The sequence below is a fragment of the Eurosta solidaginis genome, chromosome 1, assembly GCF_040869045.1.
Source record: "Eurosta solidaginis isolate ZX-2024a chromosome 1, ASM4086904v1, whole genome shotgun sequence".
NCBI classification, from domain to species: Eukaryota; Metazoa; Arthropoda; class Insecta; order Diptera; family Tephritidae; genus Eurosta; species Eurosta solidaginis.
In genome coordinates, this window is record NC_090319.1 from 331,503,610 (window position 1) to 331,528,150 (window position 24,541).

At 36.2% G+C, this 24,541-nt stretch overlaps 2 protein-coding genes and 1 long non-coding RNA gene across 4 annotated transcripts in view; 1 reads left to right on the forward strand and 2 right to left on the reverse strand.

The window, feature by feature from the left end:
• eIF4EHP (eukaryotic translation initiation factor 4E homologous protein) overlaps positions 1-24,541 on the reverse strand; it is a 354,760-nt gene that overhangs the window by 44,272 nt on the left and 285,947 nt on the right. The gene's annotated exons all lie outside the window — the stretch shown is intronic.
• The window catches only part of Syx1A (Syntaxin 1A), a 334,751-nt gene that overhangs the window by 36,729 nt on the left and 273,481 nt on the right, over positions 1-24,541 (reverse strand). The gene's annotated exons all lie outside the window — the stretch shown is intronic.
• The window catches only part of LOC137237875 (uncharacterized), a 39,901-nt gene continuing 37,625 nt past the window's right edge, over positions 22,266-24,541 (forward strand). The window contains exon 1 of the long non-coding RNA XR_010949051.1: positions 22,266-22,543. This is a non-coding gene — a long non-coding RNA (uncharacterized lncRNA). The remainder of the gene's footprint in view (positions 22,544-24,541) is intronic.

Sequence of the window (24,541 nt, forward strand, 5' to 3'; positions counted from 1 at the left end):
TTAAAATTTTTTAGAATTTTTTTGAGTATGCAGTTTTTTAGCCCACTTAATTTTTGCCAGTCAAAAAGCAAGTTATAAGTCTCTGAAAACTCGCATTGATTTTTGAAATTTTTTATTCGGAAAGGGTATTTTAGATTTGCCTCCATACAAAGTGTGAAACATTTCTTTTTTTTTTTTATATGGAAGAAAATCTAAAAAAAGCAATGCGAGTTATGAGAGACCTATGACTTGCACCTTGAGAGACTGAAATCGATTGGGCTACAAAACTGTATACTCAAAACAAATATGAAAACTCGAAACCACAACAGAGGTAACTTTACGAGAAGCAAATAGTTTCGGGATTTTAGAGAGAGCCCACGTAGGCTGTAACAACCAATACCGACAAATTATTGTTTTATTATCGGTTTATAGCTTCTTATTGTTTTCCTATGGGCTTGTTATCGAATATATATGTTAACATATGTACGTGTCATCGAATTCGTATTGAAGTTTTATTTGTATCTGCCTCATAACAAACAAATTGGTAACACTCCGATAATAAATGTAAAAGTTTACGAAAACTAACTGATATCATTTTCATATCATGCCGATAACTTTCCGGTAAGTAATCGATAACTTTTTGATATCAAATCGACAACTTTTCGAAAACACCGATAAGAAATTAGCAACACGCCGATAACAAATTGATAACATCGATAACTTGTGTATTTCTGCCATGAAAAGCTTCTCAATGCAAACTCATCTGCCTTGCAGCTGCCGGTCGTTGTCGGCATAAAACATCTAGGGCCCCTCCCGCCAATTTGTAGGAAAATTACAAAAAAGGAGCAAAACGCAAATTGGAAGAGAAGCTCGGCGTCAATCTCTTCGAAAGTTATCGCGTCTTGCATTTTTTTAAATTTTAATTTATTATATTTTACTATATTTAAATTTTTCTATGTTTGCACTTTGTTATTTCCTATAAGCCTAACCCAATAATATACAAAGATATTTCCACCAACAAATCCCGAAAAATAAACAAATTTCAACTTAAACCTGAATACCTAACCACGTGCTTTGTTTTTGTAAACACTTTGCGATTTTTTGGATCATGTTTGTCGTTATATCTTTGGCCCCTTACAAAACAGCAGTATATACATCCCTTCGTGCATTTGCATGCAAAAAAATTTGTATATGCCCAGAGAGTTTAGTTTATATGTAGGTGTCATGATTTCCTTGAGTTACTGTGTGATTTCGTTCATATCAACTCTACCACCTACCTTGTTTCCACATTCTATACAGTATACCAATACCCCCCACACTACGCGTGCATTTACTTTCTACATGTATCCTCCATATATCATACTTACAAAGACTACGCTTGTGCTTACGTTTACGCTAACGCTTACATTCAGGATTCCCCCATACCGTGTGATGATCGCACACCAAAAATAAGAATTTAATTGACGAAATTTGATAAAAATATCACTGCTACATTATTGTTCGCTGCTGTATGTGTGTGCATATATATATGGCACGTGAATGCTGGCATATGCGCCAATGTATTTCTAGCCGTATACAATAATTGTCTCGAACAGTTATTTAACGTTACTAAATTTCATGTTGCAATTTCAGGTAATATACAGTAACAGCTTGATGGCCGAAATTTTACATATTTACTGTGTTAGCTGCTTAATTATTGTTGTTTATATCGAACGAAACGACATACTTATTCACACCTGTGCGTACCAGAGGTGACGTCAGTTTTCATTTTTGCACTGTCAGCTTATTTATGGCAATTTGTTAAGTGTAATATATGTACATATGTTAGACTGGGTCGATTTATTAACCGATATCGCGCCATCGATTTTTTGATATGATTTGGGCTCAGGAAAAAAAGTTCCACTACGCATACCCAAAAAAATAATTTTCAAGCTTGCGAAATTTAATTTTTTTTTACTTTTTTCCACATTGATTTTTAAGTTTTTTTTCATTACCTACTAAAAAAATTTTCATTTGATTGAACAATTTTCATGTATACCCTGTCCGACCCAAAAATGTCCGCTAAAACCGTTGGCGATAATAGTTTTTTGAAAAAAAAAAAAAAAATATATTTCGACAGGGTATACATATGAAAACTTTTTTAGTAGGTCATGAAAAAAACCTTAAACATCAAAGTAGAAAACACTAAAAAAAAAAAATGAAATTTCGCAGGTTCGAAAATTATTTTTTTGGATATGCGTAGTGGAACTTTTTTTCCTGAGCCCAAATGCTATCGAAAAATCGATGGCGCGATATAGGTTAACTTTCGTCCATACAAATCGACCCACCCTAATGTATGTAATTTCACGCAAATTGGCATGTGATTCGTAAACAGTAGGGCTGTTACTATTTGTTACCGTTGCACTTTTTGAATGGCGCTTGTATGAGGTCAGCGAAAGAGTGGGGCGAGGGTAACCAACTTATTAGCATCACATCGACAATTTTTAGCTCTATGTATATTCAATTCTACATACCTTTGTTTGTGAAATTTTCCGCTTTAGATATTTTCGCATAGCTGATACAAATTACGAACGGTTTTAAAACTATACTTTATTATCTAATGGTTGGCATTCTCACACCTACATACGATCGCAAAAATACGCCCCCAGCGGGTGAGGGGGCTTAGAATATACCAGCGGCAGGTATGCCTGTCGTAAGAGGCGACTAAAATACCAAATTGATTTAAGGGGTTGTATAGCGCAACCCTTTCAAGGTGTTGCCAGCGCAAAATATAGCTTCTCCAGACCCAAGTGTCAACCCCACGTACCAGTGGCGAATTCTGTTAACAGCCGAGGCTCTAGCGACCCCAAATTCCTGCTGGATCTAGGGGTGGGAGGGCGGTGTGGCCTTGAAGGTTTCATGTGGACATACTAAATCGTTCCCGAGATGGTCGGGCTGGTGCTTTAATGGTGCTTGTTACCGGAACGTACCGGATCTGCATTCGGCAAAGGACCATCTACATCGCTAACACTCCCCAAGGCCTTCGGGGAGTGTTCTTATCGCTACAACAACATTGCAAAAATACAAAATTTTAATCTAGCATTATTTAGTGGCAAACAAACTACAAAGCGTGTATGATCGTTGTTCTTTTGTGTGTGTTGATTTACGAGTCAGTATGCACACAAACGAACGAAGGTTTGGCACGCTTCGTGGCTTGTTTGATACTAATCTTTTTTTTCTTTCTTTAGGAAAAAAATTAAGGTTTTAAAAGACATTTTGAAGTATAATTTCAAGTGAAGCATTTACGCCACCAAAAATATACGAAATAACCAGTATTATTTGCGAAGAAGTGCGTTGAGCAATTATTATTAGGCCTCGATGCACTTCTACCGTTTTTTTAGATATACTGTGCTTGACCTTTCAACCTATTTCTGTATGTAATTAATTGCCTTTTTTGAACCGGAGTTTCATTCTTTAGCTCACATAAGCGACAGATTTGTGTATCGGATAGATTTAACTTACTCAGGTGATATCGTAGACTACAGTGTACCATATACATACATAGCACCCAGTGAGAGTTCGTAGGTCCTCTCTGCTTAGATTAATGAGTTTGGCTGATATTTTCGCTGCTTAAAGTATAAATAATTTGGCCTGTATTATCCATGAGCATCCAATCCATTGTTGTCTGAACTGTTTTGTTTCGAATCTATTTATGGTTTTTCATGTGTGTGCCTTTGTGAGTCTACAGAAGGGCCTTCATGTCCCTGATGTTCGGGAACTCATCGCAACAAAACCTTGTTTTTGACTCCCAGATCATTTAGGACTCCAATTCATGCATCCACTAGCTTAGAAGTAGAAGACATACTGATGATACTCCTCGAGGATAAGCCTACCGTAAACTTGTATTGCATTTATTTCTGCCTGAAAAATAGTAGGGTAACATCCCTTAAAATTTGTAGATTCGAACCACGAATAACTCGGTGAAACTGCAGTTGCCTGAACCAATGCTATCACCACGGCTATCCTGCTTGTAGTTCCTTTCTTCTTAATTCAGTTTTAGCACATATTTACGCCAACAACACAATTTGAGACATTCCGTCTCTAATAATTTGTGTGAGATTTGTTTTTGTAAAGTTCGAAAGTACAAAATTGTCTGACTATGATAACGTGGCGGTTTTCAAAATGGTACCATCTATGTAATCTCCCAGTAAATGTTTCGTTGCTTTGCATATTTTCCTAAATAACAACCGGCGTTAAGCTCGTGAATGTTTGAATATTAAGTACAAATTGAACACTCCATTAAACATACAAATGAAAAAATATTGTTTTTTTTTTTTTATAAGGAGATTGAGGCATCCCAATATACATACATCAACCCTTAATTTATCAACTCTTTCGATAAGTTCCAAATTGAATTCATACATAATACTATATAACTAATTAAAGTATTGAGAAAGGCAGATTAATTGCAAATGGAAAGCAATACATATTAAATACATTAGGCTGATCGAGAAAAAGTTCTTTTTTCACGGGCTTCGTTTTCGTTTTAAAATATTAGTTCTTGAAGCTTTAATATAGACTCTTTTATTTTATATAGCTGACAAATTTAGCGAACTTTGTCCTTTATAAAAAAACTCTAACACTGGTACAATGAAAGTTCAGTTACAGAATACAATTGGCATTAATTTGAGATTCTTAAATTTGAGCGTCCGCAACCTACTTGCAAAACTCACCTACGCGAGACGAATCCTATTACAAATATGAATGTATTAAACACATATTTAACAGGGGAGGCTCTGGCGACCCTTAGTTGGTCATGGGATGGCCTAGAAGGTTCAATGGGGTCATATTAAATCGTTCCATGGTCAGACTCGAACCTTAATGGTGTTTGTTACCGGAACGTGCCATATCTATATCCGGCAAAGAAAATCAACATCAATAACACTCCTCAAAACTTATATATATACAGGCAAGTTAAATATGAGCAAATGTGTAATTTTTTTGCTGATATTCAAAGTGTTTACAAAAACAAACGATACTAGTCAAGCTGGAGTGTTTTCGGTTGCAACAATTCTGTGTACCACTTTGAAGTTAGCTAAATAAAATAAAAACAAGTAAGGACGGGACTGTCTTCGGCTATGCCGAAGACTTCATACCTTTCATGAATGGGGCTGAACAATAATCTTATCCCGTTCGTAATCTCCGAATAATCGGATGTATAAGATAAGAAATATCTAGTGAAGAGATCTACATACCTAATCGATTTTTAAGATAAATATAAAATAAAAAATAGGTAGGTACTTTGTGTGAGGATGCAAAGTTTCTGTGGTCTGCGTGTAAAAAATATGACTACGAATCACGTATTTCAACAATATATGACGTGAACGTAACTATTTGATGAAATGTTTTGAATTTTCAAGCTTCTAGCCGTAAAAAAGGGGGAAAAAAATACAGTTTATATGGGGTATATAATATATGTACCACCGATCTGTATGATTTTTTCAGACAACAATATATGCTATACACGTAAGCATTTGGTGAAATTTGAAGCTTCTAGCTGTTAAAATGGGGCCGAAATCGCAAAAAAAAAATACATGTATACTATATATACTATATATACCATCATATATATATTATATATATCACCGATCTCTATGATTTTTTGACACAATAATATATACTATATACGTAAGCAATCGGTGAAATTTGAAGCTTATAGCTGGGGGGTAGAAATTGCGAAAAGTTTCTTATCTGAACAATCGGTTGTATGAGATATATACTATATATACAACCGATCTCTATGATTTTTCAGACAACAATATATGCCATATACGTAAGCGTTCGGTGAAATTTGAAGCTTCTAGCTGTTAAAATGGGGCTAAAATTGCGAAAATATATATATATATACTATATATATGTATATACTATATATACCACCATATATATACTATATATACCACCGATCTGCATGATTTTTTCAGAAAACAATATATGCTATATATGTAAGCATTCTTTGAAATTTGAAGCCTCTAGCTCTTAAAATAGGGCAGTAATTACGAAAAGTTTCTTATCTGAACAATCGTTTGTGGGGGATATATACTATATATACGACCGATCTCATCAATTTTTTCAGGCAACAATTTGTGCAATATGCGAAATTATATGGTGAAGTTTGAAGCTACAATCGGTTAAATTGAGTAAGATATTACAAAAATCCTCTTTTTCTGAAAAATCGGTTGAATGGAGGATGTATGCTATAGTGGTCCGATTCGGCCGGTTCCGCAAATGTCTAATCGGACACCCAAATACTCCTGCTCACCAAATTTTATCAAGATATCTCAAAAATTGAGGGACCATACAAACAGACAGACGGACAGACAGACAGACGGACATGGCTAAATCAACTCAGCTCTTCATTCTGATTATTTCGGTATACTTAATGGTGGGTCTATCTATTTTCCTTTAAGGACTTACAATTTTGGGTTTCGTGACGAAATTAATATACCATTTCATTTTCATGAAAGGTATAATTAATAAAATAAATAGAAATAAAGGAGAAAGAAGGAAAGGAAGCGAAACGAAGGGAAAGGAAAGTAAAGGAAAGGTAAAGGGGAGAAAGGTAAAGTAAAAAAAACAAATGAAAGAAAATAAAATAAAAGAAAAAAGAAAAGGAAAAGGCAGGACAGGAAAGGAAAGGAAAGGAAAGGGAAGGAAATGAAAGGAAAGAAAAAGAAAGGCAAGGACAGGGAAGAAACAAAAAGTAAAAAAAGAAATGAAAAAAAGAAAATAAAAGAGAAAAAAGGAAAGGAAAGGGGAGAAAGGGAAAGTAAAAAAAAAAGAAATTAAAAAAAGAAAATAAAAGAGAAAACAAGTAAAGGTCTCTAAGTTCGGGTGTAACCGAACATTATATACTCAGCGTGAGCTTCAATTGTACATTTCATTTCAGATAAATTACTTTTCTACATAACACGTGGCACCGCCCTTTAATAAAAAAATGTCTCCCCATTCCCTCTTACAATAAAACTTGATAAGTGAAATATCATTGATTCAAAACTATTTTTTGCTAAGTTATAGCTTATTATTCTAGTCTACGACCCTTTTAAAAATCTTTTATATAAAACTGGGCGTGGTCTTTAACCGATCTCGTCCATTTTTTCTAGAAATATTTCCTGCTATAGGGAAAATTTGTGTACGAAATTTTATTACGATCCGTTAATTTTTCTTCGAGTTATGGCTCCCTAAACATAGAAAATTGCTTAGTCATAAAAGGGGCGGTGCTACGCCCATTTTTTAAAATTTGAAGTTTTTCCTATTTATTGTTATAAATACACTTGGTAAATGAAATACCATTCATATAAAGCTCTGTTTGGCAAAGATATAGCTTATTTTATTCCTCCACGACCCTTTTAAAAATCTTATATAAAAGTGGGCGTGGTCCTTAACCGATTTCGTAAATTTTTCTTCAAAGCATTCCTTATAGTAAAGGCAATCTCTCTGCCGAATTTTGTTACGATAGGTTTAACGATTTTTGATTTATGATCAATAATATTTGTTTGATTTTATCACAAGCGGCCGGTGCCACGCCCATTTGAAAATTTTATCAAGAGTCTCAATATCAGTCCACATGTCAAATTTCAACATTCTAGGTGTATTATTTACTAAATAATCAGGTTTTTTGTGTTTTCCAAAATGTTATATATATAACAAGTGGGCGTGGTTATCATCCGATTTCGCTCATTTTCAATACAATCTATTCTGGGTTCAGATAAGCTCGTGTACCACATTTGGTGAAGATATATCAATATTTACTCAAGCTATCATGTTAGCGGACGGACGGACGGACGGACATGGTGATTTTGAGATATGGAAGTCTATATCTATCTCGATTCCTTTATACCTGTACAACCAACCGTTATCCAATCAAAGTTAATATACTCCGTGTGCAAAGCACGCTGAGTATAAAAAGAAAAGGAAAGGACATGACAGGAAAGGAAAAGAAATGACAGGAAATGAGGCAGAAAGAAAAGGAAACGAAGGGAAAGGAAAGAAAAAGAAAGGAAGGGAAGAGGATAGGAAAGCAACGAAAGAAAAGGAAATGAAGGCAAAGAAAGCAAAGGTATAATGCCGTCTGTAGTGGCCTATATAAATCGAATAGCGTTTTCAAGAAAAAAGATTCCCATGCAAATAATTCGCTGTTGAAGAACTTAGTTTTTCTGGCACCATTTAACTCAGCTACAAAAATTTTAAATATGAATATTAGGGTGGGTTGATTTGTATGGACGAAAGTTAAGCGATATCGCGCCATCGATTTTTCGATAGGATTTGGGCTCAGGAAAAAAGTTCCACTACGCATACCCAAAAAAATAATTTTCGAGCTTGCGAAATTTATTTCATATTTCATATTTTCATATTTCATATTCAGTTTATTCAGTCTATGATTTACATCTTACAGACTAGATATATAAATTATAAAAAAAAAAAATAGTAAAAAATTATAATATGCATTGATAATAGCTAGAGAAAGTATATGCATAATAATAGAAAAAAGTTAAATTAAATATCTAAATGTAAATGCAAAAGTATTTGGGACTTGAAAACATCCCTCGACTGAGAGAAATCAATATTTAGCCATCTCGAAAGTTTATTGAATTCTGCTAGAGAGCGAAGAATAGGATCGAAAAGGACATAGTTCATTCTGAAAGAGGCCACATAAAAAGGTAGGGAAAAACGAAGTGATCTACTGGGCACATTGAACGTGATTTTCCCGAGCAGGTCAGGGCAGTTTACCAAACCTGCCACGAGGTCAAACACGAACATAAGCCCGTGCAGGGTTCTTCTAGAGTGCAGGGGTTGTAGGTTAATCAACGTACACCGAGACACATAAGAAGGCAGCGGATCCACGAAATGAAGAGATCCAAGCCCAAACCGAACAAATTTCCTTTGAACCCTTTCAATTCTAGCCGCATGACAGCTGTAAATAGGGTTCCAAATAATAGAAGCATACTCGAGCTTTGAGCGAACTAAGGAAATATATAAAGTCTTCCTGGTATAGGGATCCTTAAAGTCCTTAGCATAACAACGCAGGAAAGCAAGGTTTCTATAAACTTTGGGAAGAACATAACAGATATGATTAACAAAAGAAAAATTATTATCAAATACAACACCAAGATCAACAAATTCGTTGACTGCATTCAAGAGACTGCTTTCTAAATAGAAATGTGAAACAAAATTATTACTGGACTTCGAGAAAGACATGTGCAAACATTTTTTAACGTTTAGGTAGAGCATGTTAGTATTACACCAGTCAACTAGATTATTCAGGTCAAACCCAGCGGGTCAGGGGGTTAGAATATACCCGCGGTAGGTATGCCTGTCGTAAGAGGCGACTAAAATACCGGATTGGCCTGAAGGTTTAATGTGGCCATATAAATCGTTCCCGAGATGGTCGGGCCAGCACCTTAATGATGCTGTGTTACCGGAGCGTACCGGATCTGTAAACGGCAAAGGACCATCACATCGATCACTCCCTAAACCTTCGGGGAGCAACCGTATCGCTACAACAACAACAACAACAACAACATTATTCAGGTCACGCTGCAAAAGGAAAACATCTGATGGACTATCAATCCTACGAAAGATCTTCAGGTCATCAGCATAAAGTAAAAAATTGGAAAACTGAAAGCAAACACCAATGCCATTGATAAAGAGAACGAACAAGAGCGGCCCAAGGATACTATCCTGAGGAACGCCAGAAGTTGCCACAAAAGTGTGCGACATACAATTCTCAATATCAACACAAAGGGATCTATTAGACAGATAAGACTTCAACCAACTCAAGAATACCGAGTGGAAACCAATGAACTCCAATTTCTTCAGTAGAAGCTGATGAGACACCTTGTCAAATGCCTTGGAAAAGTCTGAATATATGGTATCCACCTGCGAACCGCCTTTAAAGGCTGATATGCAAAAGTTCGAAAAAGAAGCCAAATTAGTGACTGTAGAGCGACCAGAAACAAACCCATGCTGGCGCGGATCTATAATGCTCTTAACAACAAAGAAAAGTTTTTCCTTAATAATTATTTCGAAAAGCTTAGAGCAAACTGAAAGCTTAGCAATGGGTTTGTAATTAGAGACATCATTCTTATTTCCAGACTTAAAGATCGGCGTGATTGACGCGGACTTCCACCTGTCAATAAATAATCCAGAAGATAGAGAAAAATTAAATATGTAGCAAATCGGAAAGTTGAGCTACAATGCTTCAGAACAAATGCACAAAGTCCATCAGGATCACATTTTAGCGAGGGCTTTAACATGCACATAGGTTTACTGACATCCTGCACAGATAAAGACAGTGAACCGAAATCTATGCGTTCAAATAAGTATGAGCTAGAGTGGAGGGTATCCTGAATAGTAGCTTCATCTTCGAAATTAGATTTGAAAAATTCTGCAAAAAATTCAACAGTGTCATTTAGAGACTGTGAGCAATTGTCATTGTACTTCATGCAAATAGGAATATTGGAAGAACCACGCTTGGACCGAATAAAATCCCAAAATGCTTTTGGATTTTCTTTCAACTCCGATTCTACCTTACTCATATACCGATTATATAAAAATGTATCAAGAACATTGAACTCCTTCACACTGTTTAAATACTGATCTCTAAGAGCAGAATTCGAAGAATCAGCCTGGTACAAATTTTCATGTTTATTACGTTTGTTTTCCAACTTTTTGAGAGTAATATTGTACCAGGGTAATTTATGTATTTTGGGGACTCGCCGAGGCACCTTATCCGAAAAAACCTGAGCCAACGTCCCCAAGAAAATCTCGAAACAGACACTAACATCATTAGACTGCAAAATAGTTTCCCAGGGTATATCACCAAAAGTATTATTTAGTTCACTAAAGTCAGTTGACCTAAAATTAAAAGAATTGTTACTTAGATCCGAAGAGATCGGGATGGAATCAATATTAAAAAGGGTAATGACGAGCGGAACATGATGCCTATCAGGTTCCCACAACGAAAAAATGCTTTCAGAGAGGCTAAAAATCGAATTCTCATCAACAAAAACAAGATCCAAAAGCTTAGCAAGTGCATTAAATACATTATTAATTTGAATGAGATTACAACTTAAGAGGCTATCTATAAAATTTATATAAAGAGTACGCGTAACATTAGCCGGAAACATAATACCATTATTTTGGAGATCTAACCAAGTAAAATCGGGTAAGTTAAAATCCCCGAGAATACAAAAATGAGCATCACAGTTAGTTTCGCAAATATTAACAATGTTTTCGATGTGAGAGTTATATAAGCTTTCCGCACTATTTTGTGGAATATAAGACACACAAATGAATGTAGATCCAGCGGAACCGATTATGCGAACACAGAGTTGGTCAATTAACGAATCATTGTGTAAAAGTTGATATTCCGAGTAGCGTAGATTTCTTCTTATGGCGATAAGAACTCCACCTCCTTTACGGTGCCCAGTCTTTACAGTGTCCCTGTCTTTCCGAAAGGTATGAAAAAGACAAGGACCAAAAAACTCTTCGTCGTAAAAGTCACTATTCAGCCATGTTTCAACGAGGACGAAAACATCATAGTCCAAACGGGACGTTACTAACAGAATTTCTTTAGATTTTGTGCGCATACCACCCATATTTTGGAAGTAGCATTTGAGGGAGGTATCATCAACAATAACAGGAACATTAAGATAATTATTAAGATGTGATCCAATTGCACTACATGCCGCTGAATTTACCTTGGAAGAAACGAAATGGCCGAACAATAATATCAGCCGGACACACATTTGCATTCAAAATTTTGTCATAGAGGGCCGTAGTAACTCCAAGCTTGAAATTCACGCTCTCTAAACTATCCAGCGGAACACCACTTTTTATCAACTTGCGGCATGATAAATGGCTCCGGTCAACACCGGCATACTTCGAAACATAATCAATGACGTTCAATTCAGAGACAGTTGGTTTGAATGAGGAAATATGCAGCCACTTCTTCTTAACAACGACTTCGAGCTCAGCATTTTCATTACGGCCATAAACGCCCCTAATGCCCCTTAACTCAATGCCATTATTGACCCGCACAGTGTTATTATGATTGTACGGAATAGAAGTAAGAGGCGCAGAGGAAACAGTAGCACCACGAATAGTAGCAGTATCACTATCAGATGGGGTGGCCATGCGACTAGCATAAGTTATGTTGTTAGACGGCGTGACTGCGGGCGTAGAGGAAACAGCAGATAAAGAGATAGTCGAGGTAACAATGTCAGCTATGGCAGAGTTGGCTATGCTATAGATTGGAGTAAACGTCTTAGAGGCATAAATACTGTCAACAGTGCCAACAACACTCTTTGTGACCGAAACTATATCAGCTGTCACTTTAATAGACTTCTTATTATTGCTCAATTCGACAATTGGAGCACCAATATCACGGATATTCTGCTTGCCGGTATCGACTGCCTTGACAGAATTATCTTTGCTACCATTCTTTGCTCTACCTTTAATCGCATTTTCGTTTTTGTTATTGATTTTGTTTTTGTTTTTGTGTTTGCCCGCACTATGACGCAGATCAGTGAGCTGTGATGATAATGAGGAAAGCGCACCAGCAACACCTACATCGTAAAGCTTACATAAATTAGTAAGCTCAGAGCGCACAAGTACCATTTCACCTAATAACCGGTTTTTATCTGCTTGTAGAGAGTGTATGCACGCAACTGCACCGGCCTGCTCTGCTCCCGGACTTTCCAGTTCGGCAAGAATAGTTGATAACACTTGATGTAGCTCATTATCATTTGCACAATTTATTTGGGGCTCATGCTGTTGTTGTTGTTGATAATGTTGTTGTTGTACGGCGAGAGCATTACTCGGCGATAGACCAACGTCACGATGAGCAGCCGCACACTCACCACAAATATAAATTTCATCAGGGCATTTGAAATAATCCAAATCAGCAGCCACAGTGCCAACAACACAATGCAAGTGATAAACTTTTTTTCACTTCTCACACTGCGCACTGCTTTGAGTGCGTTCAACTTTATTTCCACAAAGGCAAGGCATAATTGGGAGTAAATTAAAGTTAGACAAATGGAACTATGTATGTAGCAACGTTGAAAAAATAACCAGAGAGGCTGACTCAAGCACAAATCGATTATTAATAAATTGATTGTTTAAATATCAAATTGTTTTATAATTTCATGTATTTGTGTTACACAAAATTGATTGTATCAAGTTTAAATTTGCAAATAGTAATTCGCAATACACAAATTAAACAGATAGAGCAAACGAAAACAAAGGCACAGAGCTCGAGTAAAAACACGTCCGTACACGGCAAAGACTGTTTTTTGTCATGAACATGAAATGGTATATTAACTTTGGTCCGATGTTTGTAACGTTGAGAAATATAGAAGATAGACTCACCATTAATTATACCGAATTGATCAGGGCGACGAACTGAGTTGATATAGCCATGCTCGTCTGTCCGACCGTCTGTCTGTTTGAACGCAAACTAGTCCCTCAAATTTTGAGATATGTATCTCAATGAAATTTGGCACAAGGATGTATTATTGTATTATATTAGACATTTGTCGGATCCGGTAGGATCGGACCACTATAACATATATCTCCCATACAACCGATCGTTCAGATAAGACGATTTTGGTCATTCCTGCCGCAATCTAGAAAGTATAAACGTGAAAGTCGGTGATATATATTCTAATATATCATAGAAGATATCCTGAAAAAATCACTTTGATCGGAGCTATATGTATATAGTTATATCACATACAACTGATCGTTCAGATGGAACGATTTTTGGCCATTTCTCCGTTAATTTAGAAAGTATAAACGTGAAACTCGGTGATATATATTTTAATATATCATAGATTTTCTGAAAAAATCACTTTGTTCGGAGCTGTATATAGTATATATCCCATACAACCGATCGTGCAGATAAAAAGATTTTTAGCCATTTCTCCCTTAATTTCCAATACAAAAACGTTAAACTTGGTGATATATATAGATATAATATATATCCCATACAACCGATCGTTCAGATAAGGGGATTTTTTGCCATTTTTTATTTTATATTTATCTTAAAAATCGTTTGGGTATGTACGTCTGTTCACTATATATTTCTCATCTAATACATCCGATTATTTGGAGATTACGAACGGGATATGATTATTGTTCAGCCCCATTCATGAAAGGTATGAAGTTTTCGGCACAGCCGAAGACAGTCCCGTCCTTACTTGTTTTTTTTTTTTTTTACTTTTTTCGACTTTGATTTTTAAGGTTTTTTTCATGACCTACTAAAAGATTTTTCATGTTTTTTTTTTCAAAAAACTTATCGACAACGCTTTTAGCGCACATTTTTGGGTCGGACAGGGTATATTTGAAAATTTTACAATCAAATTAAAATTTTTTGAGCAGGTCATGAAAAAAACCTTAAAAACCAAAGTCGAAAAAAAGTCAAAAAAATGAAATTTTGCAGGCTCGAAATTATTTTTTTGGGTATTCGTAGTGGAACTTTTTTTCCTGAGCCCAAATCATATCGAAAAATCGATGGCGCGATATCGGTTAATAAATCGACCCAGTCTAATGAATATATTAATGTTATTATTAAAAGCACATCTTTTAAAATCCAGCTTTTTATACAAAAAACGAAACATTTGAGAATGTTTGCAAGAAAAACTAAAAACAAAACAATTGTTTTCGAATCAGTCTAATGTACACACGAGAGCGTCATGCTACTGACCTTAGTGAATTGCGTATGCTTTTGTATAGAGAAATGAATTGGACGCTTGCCAAATTCACAGCATGATGTTTCCGTTACATGTGAAAAAAAAAAAATAATAAGAAAAGCAATACAATTATTTTATCAATATCCAAAGCTCTCAACAAGCAATCGATTGTGCGTTTAAAGAATATATATAGTATATATGAAGGTACACACATACATATGTAATTAAGTAGATAGTTGGTCGTGCAATGGCTGGAGGGGTGTACACCAGAGCTTATACGCAACACAAAATAATAATGCTGAGACATGTATGTATGTATGTACTATTTAAGTTTATTCGATTTTGTCTAACATGTATCTAATTATATGTACAATATATATCAGGGACCGAAAATAACAGCTTTGCACACAGATTATATAACTCCGGTTACATAACGGTTGATCGTTACGGCATAAACGAATTGAGATAAATATAGACTTCCATGTATCAAAAAGCTTAGGATAAAAAAAGGAATTGATTTAGCCATGTCCGTCCGTCCGTCCGAGATATATTATTGAAACCTGGTATATGGGTTCCTTCGTACTCATCTCCCATTGATATTTAAAATGAGCGAAATCGGATGATAACCACACCCACTTTATAAACACTTGGGAAAAAACCTGATTATGTAATTATAAACCTAGAATTTTTAAATTTGATGTGTGGACTGATATTAAGATTTTTGATAAAAATTTGAAAATTTTTTTGAAAATGTGCGTTTCACCGCGTGAGTCGCGCCAAATTTCTGTTGATAACACTGGTCGACAGCATCTCAGACCCAGAAACCGGACTATATATTTCCGAAGGTTTATGATGTGCTGAATCCAAATCTGGGCTCAGAATTGCTCTATCATCTATCTGGTTTTCGAGATATCCTAGCCTAAAAGTGCAAAAAACACCGTTTTTGCTCATATTTGAGGTTGTGTAGCCTTGCAGATGTTTACTTTCACCAAAATTAAAGGATGGCATCTTTAAATACAAGTCTTCTTCTTTCAAATGACGCTGATAGAGCAATTTTGAGCACAGATTAGGATTCAGCGCATGACAAACCTTCGGAAATATATAGTCTGGTTTCTGGGTCTGAATGTTGGTTAAATTTTGTCGGCCTGTGTAATCAACTGTTCATATCTTTACAAATGATATTTTCATATATGTATAAGTAAGAACAACTGAACCTTAATCAGGTTATACTACGCCTCACGTGTTTAGAAATTTCACGCGCCCACCGCATTTATTTATTTGTCTGATCAACGCCCTAGATTGATGAGGAGTGTGATGACTAGTACCTAGGACCTACCTTATTTTTAGCTTTGAGTATTATTATTATTTAATGAAAGTATTCTTTTCAATAGAACCGTTTAACTTAACATTTTTTTTGTAATTATTCTATTTTCAAGTTTTTAGTTTTTATTTAATTGGCTATTATTTCTCATTCTATTTAGTTCACTTAGTACCTTATTATTACAAGGACTCTTGCCTGACAATCTAACACCGCGTACATAATCCTTCCAAAGACTTTTCTCGACTCTGCGCCACGTATGCTTGTCCCTCCTCGAACTCCAATGTATTTCGTTGTCAATTCTACTGGACTGTATGTAATATTTATTCGAAATATGAGCCAAATTGGACCAAAAATACGATTTTTTGAAACATATCGATCCATGCGCCACCTAGCGGAGTTTTTTCTTCTTTTTATTGCATTGTCATCGGGTGCTGAACTATATTCCAAGTTTCAAGCTTGTAGCTTATCGGGAAGTTACTTAAATCTCAATTACAAAATTCGCTCGCTACACGGAGTCAAGCTAAATAAAACCGTTTAAAAATTAACGAAATTGGTTAAGGACCACACACACTTTTATATTAAAATTTTTTAAAAGGCTCGTGGACGAATAAAATAAGTTATATATTTGCAAAAGAGAGCTTGATATCAATGGTATTTCTTTTCTTAAATGGAATTATAACAAGAAAAAGGAAAAAATAAAAATTTAAAAAAATGGGTGTGGCACCGCCCTTTTTATGACTAAGCAATCGAGATCGGTTAAGGAACTGTTGGGTATACTTACGAATACGATTTAAGTAAAAACGCGACGTGGTCGATGTTCAACTTTATTTAATAAAAAATTCAATGTATACTTTGCGAATGCAACTTCACGACTTGACGATTACAACAGAACTCATTAAAACTCAAAAAGGAATACAGAACATTGATACAGCATTGCCAGCTTGTTGCGATATAGAAAATATTAAGCTTACTTAACATTTTACATAATTACTTCAACACTTCTTCTTAAGCTAATATTTTAATTTGAAAATTTTAAATTGCAATTTAATTTAAACCAAGTAATTTTACGAAGCCGCAATGCTTTTGTTTACCCAAATTTTTTGTAAATACATCTGCAATATTTTCATTAGTAGATACAAATTTTAATTCAATTTCATTATTTGTAACTTTTTCCCTAATAAAATGAAATTTAATGTCAATGTGTTTGGTGCGTTTATGGTGAACAGGATTTTTAGATATATGCTGTGCACTCATGTTGTCACCACATATGACCATAGCTTCTTCTGCTGACCATCCAATTTCGAATAGTAATTTGCGTAGATACACCGCTTCTTTTGCGGCTGCTGTGAGAGCCACGTACTCTGCCTCTGTGCTACTCAATGCTACAATACTTTGTTTAGCTGAAGACCAAGAAAATGCGCTGCCTCCCAAAAAGAAAACATAGCCGGAGTAGGATTTTCTGTCTAATTTATCATTTGCCCAATCAGCGTATGCGAAGCCTTGTACTAGCTTCCCGGTTTTACGATATACTAAGCTCAGATTTATAGTGCCGGAAAGATATCGAAGAATGTGTTTTGCTGCAGCCTCATGCTCAGCGTGTGGATTTGTGTTGCGTTGCGACAATTTGCTAACTGCATGCAAAATGTCAGGACGACTCAAAATTGCTAGGTACATTAAAGAACCTATTAATGACTGATAGTGCGTTACATTTACTTTGACGCATTTTTCATCTTTACAACCGACGTGAAAACCTGGGTCAAGTGGTGTGGCAACTGCTTTGCAATTTTTCATACCATATGAATCTAAAAGATTTCTGATATAAGTTTTTTGACATACTGATACAGAACCTTGTTTGCCATTTCGTTGAATTTCAAGACCAAGAAAGAATGAGAGTGGACCGCCATCATGCATTTCGAATTTCAATGATATTTGCTTTTTAATCGCATGAATCTCCCTCTCGCTCGGCGATATAATTATTAAATCGTCGACGTAAACTGCGATGTAACTGCTTTGCTGTTGATGTTGCTTAAAGTATAAGCACACCTCGTACTTGCTACGTTTGAAGCCAATGCTTTGCAGAACTTCATCTAGCGTATTATTCCATACACGTCCAGATTGCTTAAGCCCATATATAGCTTTTTTAAGCTTAAGAACCTTGTTTGGATGTGTAGTGCTCAAAAAATTTGGTGGCTGCTTCATGTAGACATCCTCGTCTAGGCTACTGTTCAAATATGCATTTGATATATCAACTTGGTGCATGTACAACTGTTTTTCTGCAGCTATAGCGAACAACATACGAAGAGTTTCATAGCGTATAACGGCAGAAAACGTTTCCCTGTAGTTAACGCCCAACTGTTGTGCACATCCTTTCGCAACCAACCTGGACTTAAATCTTTCGATTTCACCATCTTTGTTTCTTTTGATTCTAAATACCCATTTGGAGCCTATTACCTTTGCACCAGCAGGTAAATCAACTAAGCTCCAAGTATCGTTGACTACTAATGCGTTGTATTCTGATTGCATTGACTCTTGCCAATTTTTCGCATATTGGCTCGGCAATGCTTCTGCTATTGTTTGTGGTGTTTCGATATCGTCTATGGAATTTAGATTGTTTAGCACGTTGTATACTTTTTTAGGTCTGCCTGGTTGACCCGTCCGTTGCAATTTTGATCGACCTGGACCTCTACGTTCACCATTTATTTCTTCATCATCGCTCGCGCTAACGAATTCCTCCCCCTCTTCGTCGGAGTTGTCAGTATCGTTCTGTACCTCTACGCATTCAGGTGTATGCACAGTACTCTGACTATCAACTTTCTCAGCTTCTTTTGACGTTTTATTTGCTTCTTCTGCAGACGTATGCGACTCAAAATGAATAATATTAGTCATGAAATCATCGTTACGATCTAATACGCTGCATTTTGTATTAACTACTGTATCAAATTCACCTTCTACAAATTTGACATCCCTACGTTCTATAACTGAACGTTTTTCTCGATCGTACAGGCGATAAGCTTTTGCTGTTGTAGAGTAGCCGACGAAAATGTATTCTTTTCCTTTTACCCTGAACTTGCTCGTTGCTTTTTTATCTAAAGCAAACGCGCGCGAACCGAAAATACGCAAATGCTTTACCGATGCTTTACGATTTTTCCACATTTCGAAGGGCGTGCACCCATTCAATGCATTTGTGGGGTACCTATTACGCAAATATACTGCCGTTTGTACAGCCTCAGCCCACAAAAACTCTTCTAATTTGCCATGAATTAGCAAGCTTTTTGCCATTTCCACTATAGTGCGATTGGCGCGTTCAGCAACACCATTTTGCTGGGGTGTATACGGAACAGTATTTTGTCTCTTAATTCCACAATTGTTTGAAAAAGTTTTAAAATCATTGTTAACATATTCAGTACCATTGTCGGTACGTAGACATTTTATTTTCTTGCCCGTTTGCAACTCAACGTAACTTTTAAATAATTTAAATTTATCGAAAACTTCATTTTTGGCACGCATGAAATAAATATATATTTTTCTTGAAAAATCATCAATAAACGTGACGAAATAACGATTTCCACCTATCGAATTAACATTCATTGGCCCACAAACATCACTGTGTACTAGTTCAAGTACGTTTTTTGTCATACGCTTAGCTTTATTTGGAAATGGTAAAGCACAAATTTTTGCTTGATTGCACGTGTCACAGTTCATGTTCGTTTGTATATTTTTAATGTTCATACCTTCGACTAGCTTTTTATCGTTAAGCAACTTTAAACTTTGAAAATGTAAGTGTCCGTATCTTTCATGCCACATTTGTGCATTCGAATCGATGGCCATATTAACCGCACTTTGTGTGGAATTATCCGTATACAAATACAAGTTTCCTTCTTGCATTGCGCGTAAAACCACATTGCCATTTTTTGTTTTTATTTGCGCATAATTTTTACTAAATGTAATACTATTTTGATTTTGAGCTGCCTTACTAACTGACACGAAATTCATTTGCAGCGTAGGCACATACAAAACGTCACGCATTTCAATATCTACTTTGTTTACTTTTATTATGACTGTGCCAATACCTTATGACTCTATGTATTTGTCAGCTGCTAATTTAACCGACGACTTTTTTTCATAAAACGATATAAATTTGTCTTTGTTGCAGCACATATGTGTTGTTGAACCACTGTCAATACACCACGTATTTTTACTTTGTTCAACGTCACACATATTTAAAACACAATGCGCTTGTTCTTCTTTCTTACGTTGCTGCTCTTTCTGTGCGTTTGCCTTTTTGCGACATTCATTCGCGCGATGACCTGTTTTTTTTGCAGTAAAAACACTTGCCTTTGAATTGTTTTTGGTCGTTTGGTTTGTTTTGATTCTCGCGATTGCCTTTGACATTTTGATGATTGCTTTGTTGCGCACCCGTTTGCGCTTGTCTATGTACATATACTAACGCTGCTGTGTTTTCGCGTTCTCTCATTTCTGCTTTGCGCGAACCTTCTTCTAGAAACTTCAATTTCACTGTTTGAAATTATGGCAAGTTTTCGCGTGTCTCAATAGCGACCACAAAATTTTCCCAAGAATTTGGTAGACTAGACAGAAGCATTATAACTTTTAGTTCATCATTCATTTTGATGTCTAATTCAGCCAACTTGTCCAAAGTTTCTTCAAACACTTTAATATACTGTGGTACGTCATCACCGGATTGCATTCTTAAACGAATAAGTTTTTGGTAAAGTTGCACTTTTCTTACCGGCCCTGTTGGCAAATGTATTTCACGCAATTTTTTCCATGCGTCTGCTGCAGTAGCACATGATTTTATATGCATTAGTTTTGTCGATTTTACATTTAAAATTATGCAAGATAGCGCCTTTGTGTCTGTGATGTCCCATTTTGCTGACTGTTCGTCAGTTGAACCCTCGGGCTTGTCTTCGCTCACCACTTTCCACAAATCAGCCGTAATTAAAACACTGCGCATGGTCATACACCACATGTCGTAATTTTCTTCACCAAGCTTCTCTATTTGATGAGAAACATTTATTTTGAATATGAGTTTATGCAAATTTCTATTTTACAATATTTTGCCCACACTGATTTTTCTGCACACGTTTTCTAGTGGCTTCTTTTTAGCAAGGAACACCGATCGCGCAGCCCTGGGCCCATAACCATTTGTTGGGTTTACTTACGAATACGATTTAAGTAAAAACGCGACGTGGTCGATGTTCAACTTTATTTAATAAAAAATTCAATGTATACTTTGCGAATGCAACTTCACGACTTGACGATTACAACAGAACTCATTAAAACTCAAAAAGGAATACAGAACATTGATACAGCATTGCCAGCTTGTTGCGATATAGAAAATATTAAGCTTACTTGACATTTTAGATAATTACTTCAACAGGAACACGCCCAATTTTATAAAAAAGATGTTAAAAGGGGTCATAGACTAGAAAAATAAGCTTAGCGAAAAATAATATTGTATCAATGATGTTTCACTTACAAAGTTTTATTGTAAAAGGAATTTGATAGACACTTTTTTTTAATGGGCCTCACAAAAAAGTTAACCCTCGTAACAAAATTAGAAAAAGTAATCTATCTGAAATGAACTGTACAATTGAAACTCACGCTGAGTATATAATGTTCGGTCACACCCGAACTTAAACACCCTTATTTGTTTTTTTGGTTGATATACTTACACACATACGTAATTGTACGTGAAAGGAATGCAAATTGCAAGTTTTCAAATGTTGTCGTCACAATGATGTCGTTGCCGACAAAGTCGCTAATAATAATGATGTTGTGGATAATAAAAAAAAAAGCGATTGTTTAGCTTGGTAATTAACTCTTACAGTTTGTTTAGCTGCGTCAGCTGATTATTGTATAAATATGTACGTAAAGAGTTATGTGACCGATCACGCCTCTAGTTAATTATTACTCTTGTTACGTCCATCTTACTCTCTCTTAAATTGTAATTCTCGAATTAGGAAACTCTCTCTAAGCACTCTCTAAAATGTGGGTAGCGTTGCGCTTTTGCATGGTGAGAGAAAACAGTTTGGTGAAATGAGCATTCAGATCTGCTAGAGAGCTGAGAACAGCGCGAAGTTGTTTACAGAAAATAAGAGTTCGTCAATGACGTTGTTGTTAGACGCTTAGCAGATCATTTCGATTATTCTATTTATAATGTCACACATAAGGCGCACTATTATTTAGTTAGGGTTTTCTAATTGTAAGCATTAAATTTTTGTTTGCTTTGTCAAACGCATTCATAGCGAATAGTTGTAGGTCGTCGTCGCACGTTTTCAGCATAAATAAATTGCTGCCTATTTACTAAGTGCTTGAGTGCTTACGAGTGGCGCCTAGACCGCGAGTGAATGAATGCTTTTATAATTTTATCTAACAAATCAAAAGTGAAAGGAAAATATTTCTCTTTTCGAAAGTGAATGTTATGGCAGTTACTTATACGAATAGATACACAGATATATAACTTGAATTGTTACGGTTCTGAATAAAACAAGTAAGGGTTTTTGCTAATTTTTATTTAGAACACATATAGTAATAATATAATTAATATATGTATATATAATATAGTTCTTGCCAAATTTCATCATGATATCTTCAACTACTGCATTCTTCTTCTTTTTCAATTACAGCTTGCAAAACTTTTAAATTGCCTTCTTTTAAAAGTGGGCGGTGCCACGCCCATTGCCCAAAATTTTACTAATTTTCTATTCTGCGTCATAAGGTCAACCCACCTACCAAGTTTCATTGCTTTATCCATATTTGGTAATGAATTATCGCACTTTTGCGGTTTTTCGAAATTTTCGATATCGAAAAAGTGGGCGTGGTTATAGTCCGATTTCGTTCATTTTAAATACCGATCTGAGATGAGTGCCCAGGAACTTACATACCAAATTTCATTAAGATACGTCAAAATTTACTCAAGTTATCGTGTTTACGGACGGACGGAGGACGGGCGGACATGGCTAAATGAATTTCTTTTTTCGCCCAGATCTTTTTGATATATCGAAGTCTATATCTATCTCGATTAGTTTATGCCGTTACGGATTACAGGTATGCGAACAAAATTAATATACTCTGTGAGCTCTGCTCAGCTGAGTATAAAAATTATAGGACATATCGTCGGCTTCGTAAGCAAATGTGTTAATTCCACTTTTAAGGAAAATTGAGAATAAAATACTTAATATATATCATTTGTAAAATTAAATACCGAAATATCATTCATAGTTAACGTTTTGAAATGATACGCAAATATGACACGTCCTTTCTTTTTTAATAAGAAAAACTGACATAACTTGTTTTGATTGTGTAGTAACAGTTTTTCACCTTTTTCAATGGGCACTACTACGCAAGATTGTCATCGGAGTGAACTTATCGCAGCTCGAGAAGACGAGGAGCTCTATTGGACTCGATGAAATGCGCGAGCTAGATGTCGTACAAGAAGACGGACACATACACACAAACTTGTCGTGCCACTCATTACTATTACCCAGAGAGGTTGATGAAGCCATTAAAAAGGTCTCTAAGTCAATAGGTTTAGATGGTGTAGCCACGCCTTTGTCAGTCCAGAACAATGAAAAATCGCAAGGGTAACTCCACTACTAAACCTGGAAAACTAGGTTACGAAGTTAACTCATGTCGACCGGTATCACTCCTCCCGCCTGTAGCGCAGACATTGGAAACAGTCCTGCTCCCTCATTTTACTGCGAATCTTTGTTTAGCCACCACCCAGCATGGCTTCCGCAAAATTACTGAACTAGGATGGTGCTCTTGGTACTACTAAAGCCTTCAAAATCAGCTAACTAAGGTGAGTCATATCGACTGATATCACTAACCTAGGACCCTAACCCCCAGCGGGTTAGGGGGTCAGAATATACCCGCGGTAGGTATGCCTGTCGTAAAAGGCGGCTAAAATATCAGATTCAAGGGGCTATGTAGCGCAACCCCTCAGGTTGCCAGCGCAATATATAGCTTCTCCAAACCCAATTTGTCAACCTCACCTATCCGCGGCGGATCCTGTTTCACTAACAGTCGAGGCTCTGGCGACCCCAACCTCCTCATGAAACTTGGGGGTGGGGAGGGAGGGGATGGCCTGAAGGTTTAATGTGGCCACATAAATCGTTCCCGAGATGGTCGGGATAACACCTTAATGGTGCTGTGGTACCGGAGCGTACGGGATGTGTATCCAGCAAAGGACCATCACATCGATAACACTCCCCAAAGCTTTCGGGGAGCAACCTTATCGCTACACAGCAACAACAACAACAACCCTAACCTAGGAGGGTGATGTCCTATCCTCAATTCTGTTAAATTTCTACACTTAAAAGATGCCTTCCCCACGTGAAGGAGTTACTATCATTTACTATGCCGACGACTGCACGATAATAGCAACCGGACCTGGCTCTCCAATAGATGAATTGTTTTTTAGAATAAACAGCTATGGTACAGAATAAACAACTGGCACTATCACGCGGTCATTCTGTTTACGACGTGG